This window comes from Lepidochelys kempii, chromosome 3 (genome assembly GCF_965140285.1).
Source record: "Lepidochelys kempii isolate rLepKem1 chromosome 3, rLepKem1.hap1, whole genome shotgun sequence".
NCBI classification, from domain to species: Eukaryota; Metazoa; Chordata; order Testudines; family Cheloniidae; genus Lepidochelys; species Lepidochelys kempii.
Genome location: NC_136382.1, coordinates 184,389,456 through 184,410,014, shown reverse-complemented (window position 1 = coordinate 184,410,014; position 20,559 = coordinate 184,389,456). Strand labels below are relative to the sequence as shown.

Below are 20,559 nucleotides of genomic sequence, written 5' to 3'. Positions count from 1 at the left end.
TCAAAAGCAGGACCCATCACCAATTAAATCATCCCAGCCAGGGCTTTGTCAAGCCTGACCGTAAAAACTTCTAAGGAAGGAGATTCCACCACCTCCCTAGGCAACGCATTCCAGTGTTTCACCATGCTCCTAGTGAAAAAGTTTTTCCTAATATAAATTGACTGTGCCTAATAAAGAAGATACAATATCATCTCATACATATTTCTAGTCATTAATTGTTCTTTTGGTCCTTCTTAAAAGTAAATAATGCTGTAATGGGAAACATGCATGACAAAGGGGAGTGGGGAACTGGATGCACCAGCTCAGGAAAGTGAAATCCTGACAATGGCCCAGTTGCATTGCTCAAAGATTTGCTTTATTCACCTAGAAACAATGATTGAACACCAATTTACTACCCCTCAGGGTCTTGTATAGCCTTCCACAGGTGAGGCATATTCACAGCCAGATCACGTCTCCTGCATGGCAGTTGTAATGAGCACCTTCCCTGACCCTGGGTCTCACCTGTCTGCTACTCTTGTAAGATGCCTGATATGTGATGTCTGCAAACCACGTGACTAGGAGCAGACTTGTGACCAATAACTACATCTCCCAATGTTAAAGGGCCATAATAGGCTGCCTGGGGCATATGTGTATGTCTCAAAGCCCAGTATTCTGTTACACCACCCCACTGCATGTTTGCCTCTTTGCTTGAGTTTATTGTATTTTTCTGGAACCTAGTGCTGGAGCTGCTAAGTCTTATTGATCTGGATGATTTCCTTGTTCATGTGGATGATGATGATTCTTGTAAGATGACTCAAGATCTCCTGATTACCATGATAGTATCTCATGCAGCTTTGGGCACAAAACTCACATGGCTAGCCATACTCTCTATCTTACTTTTGAGAGGAGAAGGGTGAAGACTACACCATCATTGGGAGACAGTAGGAAGCACTGCCTCCATCTCCTTCTTACTCCTCCTGCCTTCTCCAGATGAGCTGTCAGCAGTAGTGAGCAGGATCTGTTTAAAAGAGAATGATACTTCTGATACCAAGAACAGTGAGCTACAGCCTGGTAATAGGCCCCTCTCTTCCTCTCCTGTTTCTGCTGCCTCATCATCCTGCTCTGAGCTTCTGAATGCAGACAGGAGATACCAGGGAGAATGGCAGGATCTCCACTCCTTGGGAGAGATTCAGATAGCTCACTGGGGTGTGCAGTGGTGCTGGGAGGAGTGGGGAGGTTGAAGGGTTGGAAGGGGAGACGTGACAGGAAAAATCCTAGCTAGAGAATGGAGAGATCAAAACCCCAAACTTGGGAGATTTGAAGTGAGTTGACTTATTCCTGCTGCAGATGCACTTAATCTGTACTGTGTCCCCTTAGGGGAGGTAGAAGGTCATCATTGGGGGAATCTGTTTCTTCTAGTGGTCTGAGAGGCCAACTCTTAGGCCTCACAGAATGCCCCACCTGTTTAATCCAAGCTTTATCCAGCGTAAGGAAATTAGTGTTTAAGTTCTCTTTGACATATAAATTAGGAATATGCAACAAAATTCATGTGGTTACAGGAATTACATTCTGTGACAGGGTCAGGACAGATGGCTACAGGGAGAGTGATCCTGTTGGGATCCTGCTAAAGGACCTCCCCCAGTCTAAGGGGAGGATCCACAAGGTCCAGGATCTCAATTAGTTATGGGGGACAACTAAAGATTTAACAGGGATTGGAGTGAGGTCACAGGGCTAAATGAAGGGAACCAGCTGGGGACACCAAGCAGAGAACCCTGGACAGCACCCACTGCTCCTTGAAGGCATCAAGGTCCAGAGTGGCCTGGGGGATTAGCCAGGGGCTGGGAGCAGCCTGCTCCACTTCCCTTGCCCTGACCCCAAGCCATGTCACTCAGGGGAGGGGGCTTGAGGGAAGGGATCCCCCCTGCACTCACTGGCAGCGGCGGGAAGCCGAGCAGCTGGGCTCTACTCCACCAGTTCCCAGCCATGGCTCGCCGCTTCCTGCCGCCAGTGAGTTTTGGTGGGGGGAACCTTTCCCCAACCCTCCCACCCACAGTGACATCCCTGGGGCCGAGGAAAGGGAAGCGGAAAGGGCTGGGGCTGTGTCGCTCTGCTTCCCGCCGCTGGTGAGTGTGTAGGGCGATCCTTTTCCCGCACTCACTGGTGGCAGGAAGCGGAGTGTCATGGCTGGGAGCTGGCTGAGTAGAGCAGGATGGTGCTGGGCTGCTCTGCTTCCTGCTGCTGCCGGTGAATGCAGGGTTGCTAGGGGAAGAGGCAGAATGGGGGTGGGCTGGGGCGGAGCAGGAGGGAAGGGTAAGAGGTGGGTCGGAGGGAGTTGTCCAGGGTCCCCCATCCCCCTAGGGACGGCCCTGCCTCTTGCAGTGGGATAGGGCTAGTCACTGGGACTGGTGCTGCTGCGTATGCAGCTGCCTAGGGCACCATGAAATTTGGGGCAATTTGGTGCCCCAAATTTCATGGTGCCCTATGCAGCTGCGTATGCCTAAGGATGGCCCTGGTATCGTCCCCTGTCAGAAGGCAGGTGATGTGCTTCCTAGCCCCCCTCTTTTTCTCCAGGGCTTAGAAGAAGCAGGAGCCACAGTCCGTCTCTCGAAGGAGGTGGATGCGGGATTGAACAAAGGCACCCCTGGCTCGATGGTCCTCGACAGCCCAGAGCTCCTCCCGCTTCTCCCGTCATGCTCCACAGAGGGATGGATCCTCAGGGCTGGCAGCCAGATGCCTCTCCAGCTCTAAGACCTCCTATTCCAACTGCTCTATCGCCGCATCCCTCCGCCGGCTGGCACCCTGGGTGTAGTCATGGCAGAAGAGCCAGGCGTGCACCTTTCCTAAGTCCCTCCACCGCCGTGCCAAAGGAAAGGCATGTATCTGCCCTCGCCTGGTCAGCCAGAACTCCTGGAAGGATGCCATGAAGCCCACATCCTCCAACAATCTGTTATTAAAGTGCCAATAGGCTAGCCCTGGCCTCTCTGCACTGAGAGAGGCCGTTATGGTCGCCAGATTGTGATTCGAGAACATGGCTGGCCGGATGCTGGAGGATTGGGCCCATGAAAGGTGACAGCGTGATAAATAAATGCGGTCCAACCAGAAGTGGCGTGACTGATGGGCCTCCACCCAGAGAAAGGTGAACATTGACACCTTGTCCTGGTAGTGGTCACGCCAGACGTCCACCAGGGAGTGATGGTCGAAAATCTCCTGGATGACGTCCATGGTGGCTGGGCAGTGCTCGGTCGCCGAGTGGTCCCGCTCCTTGAGGGTGGTGTTAAAGTCCCTGCCCAGGACCAGGCACTCATGAGGATCCAAGGAGCCGAGGAAGGTGGATGCCTGCTGAAAAAAATGCAGGCGCTCCGGGCCCAATGTCAGTGCATAAACGTTGACTAGATTGATCACCAGCCCCTCCATGCGGACCCGGAGGTGCAGCAGGCAGCCTGGCACAGCCTCGGCGACCCCCAGCACCTTGGGCCGTGGGTCAGGGGAGAATAGGGTAGCCACTCCAGCCGTACGAGCTGTGAGGTGGCTAAAATAGACCCTGTCCCCCCACTCTAGCCACCAAGTTGCTTCAGTGACTAGATCTGTATGGGTCTCCTGCAGGAAAACCACAGAGTACCCCCCTCCCAAAGGAAGGAGAGCACCTGGCACCTGCAGAGACCCAGCCTGCAGTCCTGGGTGTTTAGTGTAGCAAAGGTGATGGGTGCCATGTGGAGGGCTGGAGCGGGGCGGATCCTCGCTTGCAGGGATGCTTGCAGCCCCCATTGGGTCATGCAGCAAACCGTGACCAACCCCATAGGTAAGCATAGAGTCACAGAAGCGGCCAGCCTCCTGGTCCCTTTACCCTCCCCCGGTAAGGCCCTCATGGCCCGGAGGATTTGATAGAAGTCCCCCATCGCTGGAGAGCTGAACCTTGTTCTGGGACCCACGGGCGTCCTGGAGAAATTCCCGCAGCTTCCCTCTCAGCCTATCGGAGGCAGGGTCACTGGCCCCTGGCCATCCTCCAATGGGGCCTCTGTCACAGCCCCGTGGCCTACCGAGATGGGCAGGAAGGGGGCAAACCCCAGCATGGCACCCAATGTACCGGTGCCACGCAGCCCACCTCAGACCCTGGCTCAATAGGGGACCTTGGAGGGAAAATAGAAGCCCCTGGGGGTTGGGACAGGGGAACATGAAGGCTGCTTCCTGAGGGTTGTCCACCAGCAAGGGGAATGAGACAACCCCAGGGGTGGCAGCAGCATGGGAGGTGGAGGGGAGTGGGGAGACAGGATCAGCATCTGGGGTGGGGGCAGGGTAGGGGTCAGGAGCGGAATCGGGGGCCCCGGCAGCCTAGCTACCGGGGAATGGCACCTCTCAGTCGGGCTCAGGGGTCTGGGGAGTGGGAAGGAGGCCCTTTGTGATGCCAGACTCGTGCTCCATAGGGGGTGTTGCAGCCACAGCATCAGTAGGTGAACAATCAACAGTGGGGCCCCCACCCAGGAAGGAGGTCGGCTGCCCTGTATCAGCAAGGGATACCCCTGGTAACTCTGGTCCTGGCCGCATGGCACTGTGGGACTCGGCGGCCGTTCATGGGGTGCCATCTGTGGCTGGGCTGGTGGAAGAGTCCAGGGGTTCCTCAGAGGTGGGAATGGAAGCAGCGGTTCGGGGGAGGGAGCATGGGGAAAGGGGAGCCGGGGTGAAGTCATCCAGATTGAGGCCCACTGGCAGAGGGTCATCCTCCCCCTGGGTGACTGGGGTCAGAACCAGGGCCTTGGTTTCCTCTAAGATGGAGGGGAAATCACCACCCACCATGCCAGGGACCTCTTTGCTGGCACCCAAAGCGATGTTCATCTTGGGGCTTGCAGGGGCCTTAGGTGGCAAGGGGGCAGGCTCCATCGGTTCCCCGCCCCGAGGAGGGACTCCTGAGGAGGGGCAGTACTACACTCCATTGCTGCCACGTTGTCCCCAGCCGGCACCGGTGGATGGAGTTCACCAGGGGGCAAGGCAGAAGGCTTATAGAATCATAGAATATCAGGGTTGGAAGGGACCCCTGAAGGTCATCTAGTCCAACCCCCTGCTCGAAGCAGGACCAATTCCCAGTTAAATCATCCCAGCCAGGGCTTTGTCAAGCCTGACCTCAAAAACCTCTAAGGAAGGAGATTCTACCACCTCCCTAGGTAACGCATTCCAGTGTTTCACCACCCTCTTAGTGAAAAAGTTTTTCCTAATATCCAATCTAAACCTCCCCCACTGCAACTTGAGACCATTACTCCTCGTTCTGTCATCTGCTACCATTGAGAACAGTCTAGAGCCATCCTCTTTGGAACCCCCTTTCAGGTAGTTGAAAGCAGCTATCAAATCCCCCCTCATTCTTCTCTTCTGCAGGCTAAACAATCCCAGCTCCCTCAGCCTCTCCTCATAACTCATGTGTTCCAGTCCCCTAATCATTTTTGTTGCCCTTCGCTGGACTCTCTCCAATTTATCCACATCCTTCTTGAAGTGTGGGGCCCAAAACTGGACACAGTACTCCAGATGAGGCCTCACCAATGTCGAATAGAGGGGAACGATCATGTCCCTCGATCTGCTCGCTATGCCCCTACTTATACATCCCAAAATGCCATTGGCCTTCTTGGCAACAAGGGCACACTGCTGACTCATATCCAGCTTCTCGTCCACTGTCACCCCTAGGTCCTTTTCCGCAGAACTGCTGCCTAGCCATTCGGTCCCTAGTCTGTAGCTGTGCATTGGGTTCTTCCGTCCTAAGCGCAGGACCCTGCACTTATCCTTGTTGAACCTCATCAGATTTCTTTTGGCCCAATCCTCCAATTTGTCTAGGTCCTTCTGTATCCTATCCCTCCCCTCCAGCGTATCTACCACTCCTCCTAGTTTAGTATCATCCGCAAATTTGCTGAGAGTGCAATCCACACCATCCTCCAGATCGTTTATGAAGATATTGAACAAAACCGGCCCCAGGACCGACCCCTGGGGCACTCCACTTGATACCGGCTGCCAGCTAGACATGGAGCCATTGATCACTACCCGTTGAGCCCGACAATCTAGCCAGCTTTCTACCCACCTTATAGTGCATTCATCCAGCCCATACTTCCTTAACTTGCTGACAAGAATACTGTGGGAGACCGTGTCAAAAGCTTTGCTAAAGTCAAGAAACAATACATCCACTGCTTTCCCTTCATCCACAGAACCAGTAATCTCATCATAAAAGGCGATTAGATTAGTCAGGCATGACCTTCCCTTGGTGAATCCATGCTGGCTGTTCCTGATCACTTTCCTCTCATGCAAGTGCTTCAGGATTGATTCTTTGAGGACCTGCTCCATGATTTTTCTAGGGACTGAGGTGAGGCTGACTGGCCTGTAGTTCCCAGGATCCTCCTTCTTCCCTTTTTTAAAGATTGGCACTACATTAGCCTTTTTCCAGTCAAGACCAGTTGGTGGCCCCCTTCCTGGTCTTCCGGGCGGCTTCCTCATCAGATGGGAGGAGTGGGGCTCGAGCCTTCTGCTTGCCCTGCTGCCCCTGTACTAGGACCCAGCCCTCCATAGTGTCATCTGTGGGCTGGTTAACAGGGGTCGGGTCAAGGGGCAAGGGCAATGGCACAGGGACTCAGGGAGGTAGCGGTGGGGTGGCACAAGGGAGGGAAGACTCTTCCTGGGGCAGGCCCTCTCCCATGCCCAGTGGTACCCCCACTGTACCCTCCTTCACAGGCCCTGTCAGACTACATATATCGAAGGTGGGGCCCTCCCACTCATCTGGGTGCACTGTGGGAGGTGCCCCAAGCACCCGAGAGGGAGCAGTGGTGGACCAGGGAGGACGATATGTGGTTCCGGGCTCTGGGCAGCCAGAGGCACCCGCGATGATGGGGCCGGTGCCCTGCTGGGGCTCAGGGGTCCCAGATGCTCCTTTGTGCCGGTCCAAGGGTCAATCCCTCCGGACATGCCCTATAGCCCAGCAGAGGTAGCACCGTGCTTCCCAGGGGAATAATGCACCTGGTAGCGGTCCCCCTAGTAGGGGATCAGAAAGGATCCCTTGAGCGCCTCTCCGTCACGCACAGTTGACAGCAGTTGAAGCTGCATCTGCTGGTGGAATGAGAGGACATGACAGAGGGTGCAGTCTTTGCAGCCCAATGAGAGAGGGCTGACTATGGAGAGGGGTTTACCCAGGGTAGAGAGGCAAGGTAGTAGGGCAGCATTAGGGAGGATGCCCTAGCGGGAGCTGTACCAGGTGGTTTGGCAGTGGTGGTTGAGGAGGGAGCCACAGGGGACAATGGGGGGGGCAGGTGGAGGAAGGATAGTGGGGGCTGCCCGAGGGGTCCCATCCGCCTTTTCCCCCACCATAAAGAGCAGGGATGGAGGGGGAGGAGGAAAAAGGGGGAACAGGTTGACCACTCCTCCCCACTAGGCTGTAGTGTAGGCAGAAGAGGAGGGCGCCAGAAGGGAAGGGGTGAACGGGGGGGATGAAAGATGGGATTCTGGCTCCTCTAACTGCACTAGGAGAGGGGGGGTTACAATAGAATCTGGGGGAGTACAGTGACAAAGGGGTTCAAACTGAAACAAGGGAGGGGCACAAGCACATGGGAGGTGGCATTGGCGCACGGAGGAGCTAATCAGGGCAGGGGAACAGCTGTGAGGGGTGCAGGGAACAACCAGGCTGGAGGTAGGACAGCGAAACCAAGGGGCGAGCTTCAGAGGCTAGGGCAGGGCAAACAAGCAAACAGAACTGCAGAGGGAAAAGGGCAGGGCAGGCAAACAAACTGAAGCTGCTGAGGGCTGGGGCAAAGAGGGTGAGCAAAAGGCTGTAAGGAGTGAGTGGGGCAGGTAGTAAGGGAAAGGTGGGGGTCTGCTGTGGGGGAGAGTCAGTCCAAAGGCCAGGGGGGAGGAAGGGACGTGCGCCCACGTGCACTTGCAAAGAGTCTTTGGGCTGGCTGATGCTTCAGGTCCAAGTGGTGGAAACAGGGCGTGGCAAGCAAAGCAAGCAGCTGAGTCCTGGAGGCAGGAGCTGAGGTAAGTGGCCAGTGGAGGCGGTGGAGGGGGCAGCAGTGGGGGAAGGAGGGACATGGATGGACCAGGGACAGGCTTCCTGTCACACCCCCTGTCCCCACAGACACAGTCAAGACCCCACCACAAGAGCACAGTTTGAAAGTTACTCAGTCTTGGAGGCCCCCTCCACGGTGGTCTGTAGAATCTCTGTGCACTCCCCCAGCAGCAGATGGTCCTTTTCGTCCTCCTCCTCAAGGCTCCAGCAGCTCCCAGGCAGCAAACACAGCAGCAGTGGCTCCAGCAGGCAGTCCGGTGGCCAGGCAGGAGGGATCCTTCTCAGATGGTAGTGGTGGTGGTGGTAGGGCCCACAGCAGCAGCAATGGCTGGGGCAGGGATCCCTCACACCTCGCTTCTGGGGAGCGGGCCAGCAGGCCCCCCCATTGGACTGCAGCAGGAGCAACCAAGGTGTGTGGCGAGGTCCGCCAGCCAGCCAGTAACCAGGTAGCAGAGAAGGGGGGCAGTGTCTGGCCCAGCCAGGGGAGCAGCTGGAGTAGCAAGAGCAGCAGTCCTCTCCCTCCTTCCTCCCTCTAAGCCAGACGGCTACAGGAGAGTGATCCTATTGGGATCCAGGAAGTGGGCGGGCAGAGCCCGCCCACTGCTAAAGGACCTCCCCCCCGTCAGCCTAAGGGGAGGAACCACAGGACCTAGAAGCTAAGTGATTCTGGGGGACAACTAATGAAATAACAGGGATAGGAGTGCGGTCAAAGGGTCTAAATTTAATTGACCCAGAGATCCAAGTGATGATTCAACCCTTCAAGTCAAACTCTCTTAAATTGCCTACAGCCAAGTTGCCGGTCCAGAACAAGGGCTGGTCAGGAACGTGGACTTTTGCAGTCTACGATGATTATCCCATCCCCATGCTGTTGGGGCAAGACTTGGCAAATCATGTGAAGCTAGCCAAGAGGGTGGGAATGGTCACCCACAGCCAGGCTAAGCAAGCTTTCACACCTAGCTCTATTCCGGAAACTTCTACCAGGACCCGGTCAGAGGTGATGGAATAGGACCCCATGCTAATGTCAGCAACAGCAGTAGTGGATCCAGTCACAGAACTGAAACTGGCGGAACAATCAGCACCGGAATCAGTGCCAGCACTGAATCCAGTGCTTACAACCCCAACACCAGAGGGACCCACCGAACTTGCGCTGGCAGCAGCAGATAACCCTACACAAGAGGCTCAGCCGGAGCCTGAACCCCAACATAGTGCACCAGCGGAGAGCGGTTCACAGTCAATGGAAACAGCCCCACCACCTGCATCGCTTCCAGGGGGACCAAGCCTAGGTCCACAATCCAATGAGGAACTGATGTCTCCAGCATCAAGGGAACAGTTCCAGACCACACAGGAAGCAGATGAAAGCCTCCAGAGAGCTTGGACAGCGGAACGGAGAAACCCACTGCCTCTCAGCTCTTCTAATCAATCCAGGTTTGTTGTAGAAAGAGGACTTTTATACAAGGAAACTCTTTCTTGTGGACACCAGAAAGACTGGGATCGTCAGAGACAGTTGGTAGTTCCAACTAAGTACCCGGGTAAAGCTATTAAGCTTAGCCCATGGTCATCCTAGTGGTCATGATGGGGTGAACAGAACCAAAGACCATTTGGGAAAGTCATTCCACTGGGAGGGAATGGGCAAGGATGTTTATACCTATGTCTGGTCTTGTGAAGTGTGCCAAGGAATGGGAAAACCTCAAGACCAGGTCAAAGCTCCTCTACAGCCATTCCCCATCATTGAGGTTCCATTTCAGCGAGTAGCTGTGGATATTCTGGGTCCTTTTCCGAAAAAGACACCCAGAGGAAAACAGTACATCCTGACTTTCATGGATTTAGCCATCCAATGGCCGGAAGCAGTAGCTCTAAGCAACACCAGGGCCAAAAGTGTGTGCCAGGCACTAACAGACATTTTTGTCAGGGTAGGTTGGCCCTCCAACATCCTCACAGATGCAGGAACTAATTTCCTGGCAGGAACTATGGAAAGCCTTTGGGAAGCTCATGGGGTGAATCACTTGGTTGCCACCCCTTACCATCATCAAACAAATGGCCTGGTGGAAAAGTTTAATGGAACTTTGGGGGCCATGATAAGTAAATTCATAAATGAGCACTCCAATGATTGGGACCTAGTGTTGCAGCAGTTGCTTTTCACCTACAGAACTGTACCACATCCCAGTTTAGGGTTTTCACCATTTGAACTTGTATATGGCCACGAGGTTAAGGGGCCATTACAGTTGGTGAAGCAGCAATTGTAGGGGTTTACACCTTCTCCAGGAACGAACATTCTGGACTTTGTAACCAACCTACAAAACACCCTCCGAACCTCTTTAGCCCTTGCTAAAAAAAAACCTACAGGATGCTCAAAAAGAGCAAAAAGCCTGGTATGATAAACATGCCAGAGAGCATTCCTTCAAAGTAGGGGACGAGGTCATGGTCTTAAAGGCGCTCGAGGCCCATAAAATGGAAGCATTGTGGGAAGGGCCATTCACGGTCCAAGAGCACCTGGGAGCTGTTAATTATCTCATAGCATTCCCCACCTCCAACCGGAAGCCTAAGAGGTACCATATTAATTCTCTAAAGCCCTTTTATTCCAGAGAATTAAAATTTGTCAGTTTACAGCCCAGGGAGGAGATGACGCTGAGTGGCTTGAAGGTGTCTTCTACGAAGGGAAAAGTGCTGGTGGCATGGAAGAGTTGAACGTCTCCATGACCCTTGGGCATATGCAGCGACAGCAGATCCAGGAGCTGTGCACTAGCTATGCGCCAACATTCTCAGCCACCCCAGGACTGACTGAATGGGCATACCACTCCATTGACACAGGTACTGCTCACCCAATTAAAGCCGAACCTTACCGAGTGTCTCCTCAAGCTAAAACTGCTATAGAACGGGAGATCCAGGATATGCTACAGATGGGTGTAATCCACCCCTGTAGCAGTGCATGGGCATCTCCAGTGGTTCTAGTTCCCAAACCAGATGGGGAGATACATTTTTGCGTGGACTACCGTAAGCTAAATGCTGTAACTCGCCCCGACAACTATCCAATGCCATGCACAGATGAACTATCAGAGAAACTGGGACGGGCCCAATTCATCTCTACCTTGGACTTAACCAAGGGGTACTAGCAGGTACTGCTAAATGAATCCGCCAAGGAAAGGTCAGTCTTCACCACACATGTCAGGCTGTATGAATTTAATGTGCTCCCTTTCGGGCTGCGGAATGCACCCACCACCTTTCAAAGACTTGTAGATGGTCTCCTAGAGGGATTAGGAGAATAAGCTGTCGCCTACCTCGATGATGTGGCCATATTTTCAGATTCCTGGGTAGAACACCTGGAACATCTAGAAAAAGTCTTCGAGCGCATAAGGGAGGCAGGACTAACTGTTAAGGCTAGAAGTGTCAAATAGGCCTAAACGGAGTGACTTACCTTGGACACCAGGTGGGTCAAGGAACTATCAACCCCCTACTATCCAAAAAGTGGATGCTATCCAAAAGTGGCCTGTCCCAAAGTCAAAGAAACAGGTCTAATTCTTCTTAGGCTTGGCCGATTATTACAGGCAATTTTACTGCAATACAGCAAGATCACTGCGCCACTGACAGACCTAACCAAAAAGAAACAGCCAAATGCAGTTCAGTGGACTGAAGAGCATCAGAAGGCCTTTAACCAGCTTAAAGCGACACTCCTGTCTGACCCTGTGCTAACGGCCCCAGACTTTGACAAACCGTTCCTAATAACCACAGATGCGTCCGAGCGTGATGTGGGAGCGGTCTTAATGCAGGAAGGACCAAATCGAGAATTCCATCCTGTCGTGTTTCTCAGCAAGAAGCTGTCTGAGAGGGAAAGCTACTGGTCAATCAGTGAAAAGGAATGTTACGCCATTGTGTATGCTCTGGAAAAGCTATGCCCATATGTTTGGGGATGGCACTTCCATCTGCAAACCGACCAGGCTGCGCTACAGTGGCTTCATACCACCACAGGAAATAACAAAAAACTTCTTTGGTGGAGTTTAGCTCTCCAAGATTTTGATTTCGACATACAACACAACACATCTCAGGAGCTTCTAACAAAGTGGCTGATGCACTCTCTCGTGAAAGTTTCCCAGAATTAACTGGTTAAAATCATCCTTGAGATGTGGAAAATATTGTTAGTCTTTATACACTTGGTAGTATATTTAGAGGTGCATGTGTCTCATTAACTCTGGTTTCTCCTAGAGCTCCAGGAAGAAATCACAGCCAGTGTTTCAACCTATCTGATTTGGGGGGCATGTCATAAATATAAAGGGAAGGGTTACCACCTTTCTGTATACAGTGCTATAAAATCCCTCCTGGCCAGAGGCAAAACCCTTTCACCTGTAAAGAGTTAAGAAGCTAAGATAACCTCGCTGGCACCTGACCAAAATGACCAATGAGAAGACAATATACTTTCAAAGCTGGAAGTGTGGGGGGTGGGGACAGACGACAAAGGGTCTTGTCTGTCTGTGTGATGCTTTTGCCAGGAACCGTTCAGGAATGCAGCTCAGAACTCCTGTAAAAAGTTAGTAAGTACGAAAGCCTGAGAGGGTGGAAATAAGGGGGGTCAGTGAGATGCTAGTAAGTAATCTAGCAAGAAATGTGTTAGATTTCCTTTTGTTTAATGGCTGGTAAAATAGGCTGTGCTGAATGGAATATATATTCCTGTTTTTGTGTCGTTTTGTAACTTAAGGTTTTGCCTAGAGGGATTCTCTGTGTTTTGAATCTGATTACCCTGAAAGATATCTACCATCCTGATTTGACAGAGGAGATTCTCTTACCTTTTCTTTAATTAAAATTCTTCTTTTAAGAACCTGGTCGATCTTTCATTGTTCTTAAGATCCAACGAATTGGGTCTGTGTTCACCTGTACAAATTGGTGAGGATTTTTATCAAGCCTTCCCCAGGAAAGGGGGTTTAGGGCTTGGGGGGATATTTTGGGGGGAAGATGTCTCCAAGTGGGCTCTTTCCCTGTTCTTTGTTTAACACGCTTGGTGGTGGCAGCATAGGTTTCAAGGACAAGGCAAAGCTTGTACCTTGGGGAAGTTTTTAACCTAAGCTGGTAAGAATAAGCTTAGGGGGTCTTTCATGCAGGTCCCCACATCTGTACCCTAGAGTTCAGAGTGGGGAAGGAACTTTGACAGGGTCAAACAAAGGGAACCTGATGGGGACACCAAGCAGAGAACCCTGGACAGCGCCCACTGCTCCTCGATGGCGTCAACGGAGCCAGAGGAACTCTGCCCGGATGCATGAACAGACGGAGGATTGGAAATAGGCCCCACAGTCACAGGAGTCTCCATCAGCCAACCTCCTCTCCCTGGTTTTATAGATGGCCATTTTAGCCAGGGCCAGGAGGAGGTTGACCAGGAGGTCCCGTGGATTTGTGGGGCCACAGAGAGTGCATAGAAAAGGAGGTGAGGGGAAAAGTGTAGCAAGAAACGTAATAAAATATTTGTGAGGAGCTGGAATAGGGGCTGCAACCTGGCGCACTCCAAGTAAACATGCACCAGGGTCTCCCTCACGCCGCAGAAGGGGCAGGTGTCTGGGACGGGGGTAAACCGTGCCAAATACATGCCTGTGCTCACGGCCCCGTGAAGGAGCCACCAACTGATATCCCCGGCGGGCCTTGGGACCAGGTTAGAGTATAGGCTGGCCCACCAGGGTTCCTCACCCTCTAAAGGTGGCAAGAGGTCCCGCCACTTTGTGTCAGGGCGAGATGCGAAGGTGAGAAAGTGAAGGGTGTGGAGCACAAGCATGTATAGATATTTCCTTGGCATGGTCTGAAAATGAACTGGCTGCAAGTCATGTAGCTGGCTCACAGTGAAGGGGCGGGGGGCCTGTTGGGTCCATGGGGCAGGGGCCCGATGAAAAGGTCTGGAGGGCCTGGGGTGGAGGGTGGGCGGGGTGTGCCCTTTTGCAGGACCCGGTCGAGGTAGACCCAAGCAGCAGGCGGTAAAGCGGCCCTCACCTCCTGAAGTACGTGCCAGGGAGTATGAGGTCTGGAAAGCCCCATGCGCTGAGTGAGTATCAGGGGATCCAGCCCGTCTCCCCGGTCGTAGTCCAGGAGGTCTCTGACTCTGGTGACTTCTGCCAGGACCAACCTCTGGTGCACCGAGCTGGACTCCACCACCTGCACACGGAGCTGGGGGTTGTGTAGCAGAGGCTCCGTGAGGAGATCTTCCACCACAGTGGCTACCATGGACCTGGTCATGGAGAACTGTTTCCAGGTCCAGAGGAGGTCCTGGTAGAAGACTGGCAGCCCGGAGAGGTCTTGCAGAAGACCTCTCAGATGGAGATAAAGGAGCTGCCAGTGGTATCGGAGCCCTCGGAAGTGGCACAGGAAGGCGTGTGCTAGTACTCTCGATGTTGGGCTACCTGCACCATAAAGGAACCTCTGCAGGGCCTGGAGGTAAAAGACATGGACCTGAGTGCGTAGGCACTTCAGGGCCTTCCCTCCCACTTCGAGGGGCAGGTGGAGGACCCCTACAGAGACCCAGTGCACTCTTGGCCAAAAGAACTCCAGAATCGCTGTCCAGAGGTTGGCCAGGAAACCCGGGGCCGGGACCAGGGTGTTGAGCCAGTGCCAGAGCATGGACAGGACTAGTTGATTAAGAACTAGTGCTCTTCCTTGAAGGGAAAGGCACCAGAGTAGTCCTGTCCAGTTCCGGAGCCGCTCAGTCACCCTGCCTTCTAAACTGTGCCAGTTCTCTGGCAGAGACGGATGCGTGGCAGAAAGGTAAACACTGAGATAGAGCAGCGGACCCGTGGTCCACCGGATGGCCTGAAGCGCGGGTGGGAGGGAGCTCACCTGCCATCCATCCCCGTTACAGGAGAGTGATCGAAGGTAGAGACAGGAGCCCCAGATTAAGCAGGTCCCTTTTCCCTGGGTAAGGCAGTTCCAGAACAATCAGGAACTTACTAGATCCAATTAAAGCAGGCAAGCTAATTAGGACACCTGGAGCCAATTAGGAATCTACTAGAATCAATTGAGGCAGGCAGGCTAATCAGGGCATCTGGTTAAAAAAAGACCTCCCTTCAGTTGGTCTGGTGTGCTCAAGGAGCTGGGAGCAAGAGGGTGTGCTTCTGGAGGACTGTGGAGTACAAGCATTATCAAGCATCAGGAGGAAGGTCCTGTGGTGATGGTAAAGAAGTTGCTGGCAGAGACCATGGGTAAGTAGCCCAGGGAGTTGTAGCTGTCACACAGCTGGTTCAGGAGACATTGCAGACAGCTGCTATCCACAGGGCCTTGGGCTGGAACCCAGATTAGAGAGCGGGCCCAGGTTCCCCTCATCCCGCCAACTCCCCATTTGACACGGAAGGCATTGACCTGGACTGAGAGTCACATCAGAGGGGAAGGTCTAATTTGGAGAAGGGATCTGGTCTGTCCCCAATACACTAGGCAGGACAACAGAGACTGTGGGGATTGTTCTCCTCCTTCTCTGCCAGGTTGGCCAGTGATGAGGTTAGTTAAGTGAATGGCTGGTTTAAGCCATGAGCAAAAATGGCCAAACTGAGGGCTGCCATGAACCTCTGAGGTGAGCAAATCCATCAGAAAGTGTAGGACCCACCAAAGCAGAGGAGGAACTTTGTCACAATTCCCAAATAATTTTTTTAAAATACACATTCAGGGAAGCTATGCAGGGGTGGGTTAAATCTCTTACTGTATGAATCCTCCAACTTATATGCATGAACATATAGTCTTGTCAAGTTCAATACATCCATCTGAATGTGTCTGAGTAGTTCTGACCTTGTTCTGCCGACATTTCAAAAGGGGAATTGTAATGGCATAGATGAGCATATGTAATGGAAAGATGAGCACATTACCCTGTTCTCTAATGTGCTTACATCCATACACACAGAGAAAGGTTAGCACCAAATTGATAAAACTCTGAGTTCAGAAATAATAAGCAATAGAATTGGGAAAGCAAAAGTATGGTTGAGAAAGCATTTGCATTATAAGCCACTGTTTTCAGGCTCCAGTAATTTTAATGGGATAGGTGTGCGACAGCCTTTAAGATGATGTTTTGCGCATTACTGTAAGCTCAAATATGATTTTTTTTAAATTTACCTCTCCACCCAGTTAAATGTTTTTCAGCTATTTCTTCTCAGCTTCATAAATCTGCTTCTCATTAAAACTTCATATTTGCCATGATCTGTCAGTCCTATAAAGAGCCCCATCTAGTCCTAATTTGCCACATTCTAGCCTGAGAGGGTGGAAATAAGGGGGGGTCAGTGAGATGCTAGCAAGCCAGATGCCAGCTCTTGCCCAATCTGCAGGCATAAGCTAAGAACTAACAAATTCATAGTTCAAGACCAGATCAGTTCACCTGTATGTTAGTTTAGCTAAAAACAGGTATTAGTCTTATGAGAATGTATTTAATATTTAGACTTTGAAATACTTGTAAATTGCTGCATGTATTAATCCCACTTGTAATGTCTGCATTGCATGCTATAAGAAAATACGTAAGTTTTGCTTTATAACTTTGAAAATGTTTGCTCTGAACATGTAAACTCAGGCACAGGAATTGCCCTCCCACACTGCCTATCCAGAAGGACTATCCAAACCAGACGGGCCATCAAAGAACATTACAATACAGTAACTCCTCACTTAAAGTCGTCCCGGTTACTGTTGTTACGTTGCTGATCAATTAGAGAACACGCTCCTTTAAAGTTGCGCAATGCTCCCTTATAACGTTGTTTAGCAGCCACCTGCTTTGTCCACTGCTTGCAGAAAGAGCAGACCGTTAGAGCTAGCTGGTGAGGGCTTGGAATCAGGGTGGACCAGCAGCCCCCCTATCAGTTCCCCACTCCCCTAAGTTCCCTGTGCAGTGGCAACCGCCCAGAAAGCTATCAATTGCCGACAGTTCAGCTGTCCCTCCCCCAACTGCCATGTGCTGCTCCTGCCCTCTGCCTTGGAGCTTCTCCCAGGAGCCTCCTGCTTGCTGTGCAGGGGGGTGGGGAAGGGGGTGCTAATGTCAAGGTGTTCCCCTCCCCCCTGTTCCTTCCCCCCATTTACCCCATCTCCATAGAGCATGGGGGACACATGACAGAGCTCAGGATTGAGGGAGCTTGCTGGCAGCAGCTGCTGTTTCAACTTGCTGATCTACTTAAAAAGGCAATGTACTTAGAGTGGGGTCAGCATGCTTAAAGGGGCAATGCACATCTCTCTCACATACACACACAGAGCATGTGTCTCTGTCTCTGTCTGCCATGCTGTCTCCACTCCCTCCATTTGTGCTGCCTTGTAGAGTGTGAGGCTACCTTAACAACAATATGTTAACCCTTGAGGGTTCAGCTGAGTGCTAGTTCATCATTTAGCGGTAAGGCATTCCCTTGGAAATATTCCACCCTCTTCCACCCTCTGACTTCACCACCTCAACCAAGCTTCACAGTCATCATTGCTGTACAGTATTAAATTGTTTGTTTAAAACTTATTTTGTGTGTGTGTGTGTATATATAATTAGTCTTTTGTCTGGAGAAAAAAAATTCCCTTGAACCTAACGCCCCCTATTTCCATTAATTCTTATGGGGAAATTGGATTTGCTTAACATCATTTTGCTTAAAGTCACATTTTTCAGGAACATAACTACAGTGTTAAGCGAAGAGTTAATGTACAAAGGATTAGTTAATGGTGCTATCGCATCCATGGAGGAGTATGTGCTGAAGGCCTCATCCCATTGCTTTGAATGCTGAAAGAGGGAAATAAAAATAGCAGGATTATCGATTAATTGCAGTTAACTCACACAATTAACTGAAAAAATTAATCACGATTAATCACCATTTTAATCGCAGTGTTAAACAATAGAATACGAATTGAAATTTATTAAATATTTTTGGATGTTTTTCTACATTTGCAAATATTTTGTTTTAAATTACAACACACAATACAAAGTGTACAGTGATCACTTTATATTATCATAGATTCATAGAATATCAGGGTTGGAAGAGACCTCAGGAGGTCATCTAGTCCAACCCCCTGCTCAAAGCAAGACCAATCTCCAACTAAATCATCCCAGCCAGGGCTTTGTTAAGCCTGATCTGAAAAAACCTCAAAGAAAGGAGATTCCACCACTTCCCTAGGTAACTCATTCCAGTGCTTCACCACCCTCCTAGTGAAAAAGTTTTTCTTAATATCCAACCTAAACCTCCCCCACTGCAACTTGAGACCATTACTCCTCGTTCTGTCATTTGCTACCACTGAAAACAGTCTAGATCCATCCTCTTTGGAATCCCCTTTCAGGTAGTTGAAAGCAGCTATCAACCCCCCCCCCCCATTCTTCTCTTTTGCAGACTAAATAATCCCAGTTCCCTCAGACTCTCCTAATAAGTCATGTACTCCAGCCCCCTAATCATTTTTGTTGCCCTCCACTGGACTCTTTCCAATTTTTCCACATCCATCTTGTAGTATGGGGCCCAAAGCTGGACACAGTATTTCAGATTAGGCCTCATCAATGCTGAATAGAGGGGAACAATCAAATCCCTCGATCAGCTGGCAATGCTCCTACTTATACAGCCCAAAATGCCATTAGCCTTCTTGACAACAAGGGCACACTGTTGACTCATATCCAGCTTCTGGTCCACTGTAACCCCTGGGTCCTTTTCTGCAGAACTGCTGCCTAGCCACTCAGTCCCTAGTCTGTAGCAGTGCATGGGATTCTTCTGTCCTAAGTGCAGGACTCTGCACTTGTCCTTGTTGAATCTCATCAGATTTCTTTTGGCCCAGTCCTCTAATTTTTCTAGGTCCCTCTGGATCCTATCCCTACCCTCCAGTGTATCTACGACTCCTCCCAGTTTAGTGCCATCTGCAAACTTGCAGAGGGTGCAATCTACGCCATCCTCCAGATCATTAATTAAGTTATTGAACAAAACCGGCCCCAGGACTGACCCTTGGGGCACTCCGCTTGATACTGGCTCCCAACTAGACATGGAGCCATTGATCACTACCTGTTGAGCCCGACAATTTAGCCAGCTTTCTATCCAACTTATAGTCCATTCATCCAGCCCATACTTCTTTAACTTGCCGGCAAGAATACTGTGGGAGACCGTATCAAAAGCTTTGCTAAAGTCAAGGAATAACAAGTCCACTGTTTTCCCCTCATCTGCAGAGCCAGTTATCTCTTCATAGAAGGCAATTAGATTAGTCAGGCATGACTTGCCCTTGGTGAATCCATGTTAACTGTTCCTGATCACTTTCCTCTCCTCTAAGTGCTTCAAAATTGATTCCTTGATGACCTGCTCCATGATTTTTCCAGGGACTTAGGTGAGGCTGACTGGTCTGTATTTCCCCAGATCCTCCTTCCCCTTTTTAAAGATGGGCATTGCATTAGCCTTTTTCCAGTCATCCGGGACCTCCCCCGATCGCCATGAGTTTTCAAAGATAATGGCCAATGGCTCTGCAATCACATCCGCCAACTCCTTAAGCACCCTCAGATGCAGTGTATCCGGCCCCATGGACTTGTGCTCATCCAGCTTTTCTAAATTGTCTTGAACCACTTCTTTCTCTATAGAGGGATGGTCACCTCCTCCCCATGCTGTGCTGCCCAGTGCAGCAGTGTGGGAGCTGACCTTGTTCGTGAAGACAGAGGCAAAAAAAGCACTGAGTACATTACCTTTTTTCATATTCGCTGTCATGAGGTTGCTTCCTCCATTCAGTAAGGGGCCCACACTTTCCTTGACCTTCTTCTTGTTGCTAACATACCTATGGAAACCCTTCTTGTTACTCTTAACATCTCTTGCTAGCTGCACCTCCAGGTATGATTTGGCCTTCCTGATTTCACTCCTGCATGCCTGAGCAATATTTTTATACTCCTCCCTGGTCATTTGTACAATCTTCCCTTCTTGTAAGCTTCTCTTTTGTGTTTAAGATCAGCAAGGATTTCACTGTTAAGCCAAGCTAGTCGCCTGCCATATTTGCTTTTCTTTCTCCACATCGGGATGGTTTGTTCCTGCAACCTGAATAAGGATTCTTTAAAATACAGCCAGCTCTCCTGGACTCCTTTCCCCCTCATGTTATTCTTCCAGGGGATCCTGCCCATCAGTTCCCTAAGGGAGTCAAAGTCTGCTTTTCTGAAGTCCAGGGACCCTATTTGCTGCTTTCCTTTCTTCCTTGTGTTAGGATCCTGAACTCAACCATCTCGTGGTCACTGCGTCCCCGGTTCCCATCCACTTTTGCTTCCCCTACTAATTCTTCCCCATTTGTGAGCAGCAGTTCAAGAAGAGCTCTACCCCAAGTTGGTTCCTCCAGCACTTGCACCAGGAAATTGTCCGCTACACTTTCCAAAAACTCCCTGGATTATCTGTGCAGTGCTGTATTACTCTCCAAGCAGATATCAGGGTGATTGAAGTGCCCCATGAGAATCAGGGCCTGCGATCTAGTAACCTCTGTTAGTTGCCGGAAGAAAACCTCATCCACCTCATCCCGCTGGTCTGGTGGTCTATAGCAGATTTCCACCACAACATGACCCTGGTTGCTCACACTTCTAAACTTAATCCAGACACTCTCAGGTTTTTCTGCAGTTTCATACCGGAGCTCTGAGCAGTCATACTGCTCTCTTACATACA

General features: G+C 51.0%; 1 pseudogene; it reads right to left on the bottom strand.

Moving 5' to 3' along the window:
* Positions 1-907: 907 nt before the first annotated feature.
* The window catches only part of LOC140908844 (lutropin-choriogonadotropic hormone receptor-like), a 30,221-nt pseudogene continuing 10,569 nt past the window's right edge, over positions 908-20,559 (bottom strand).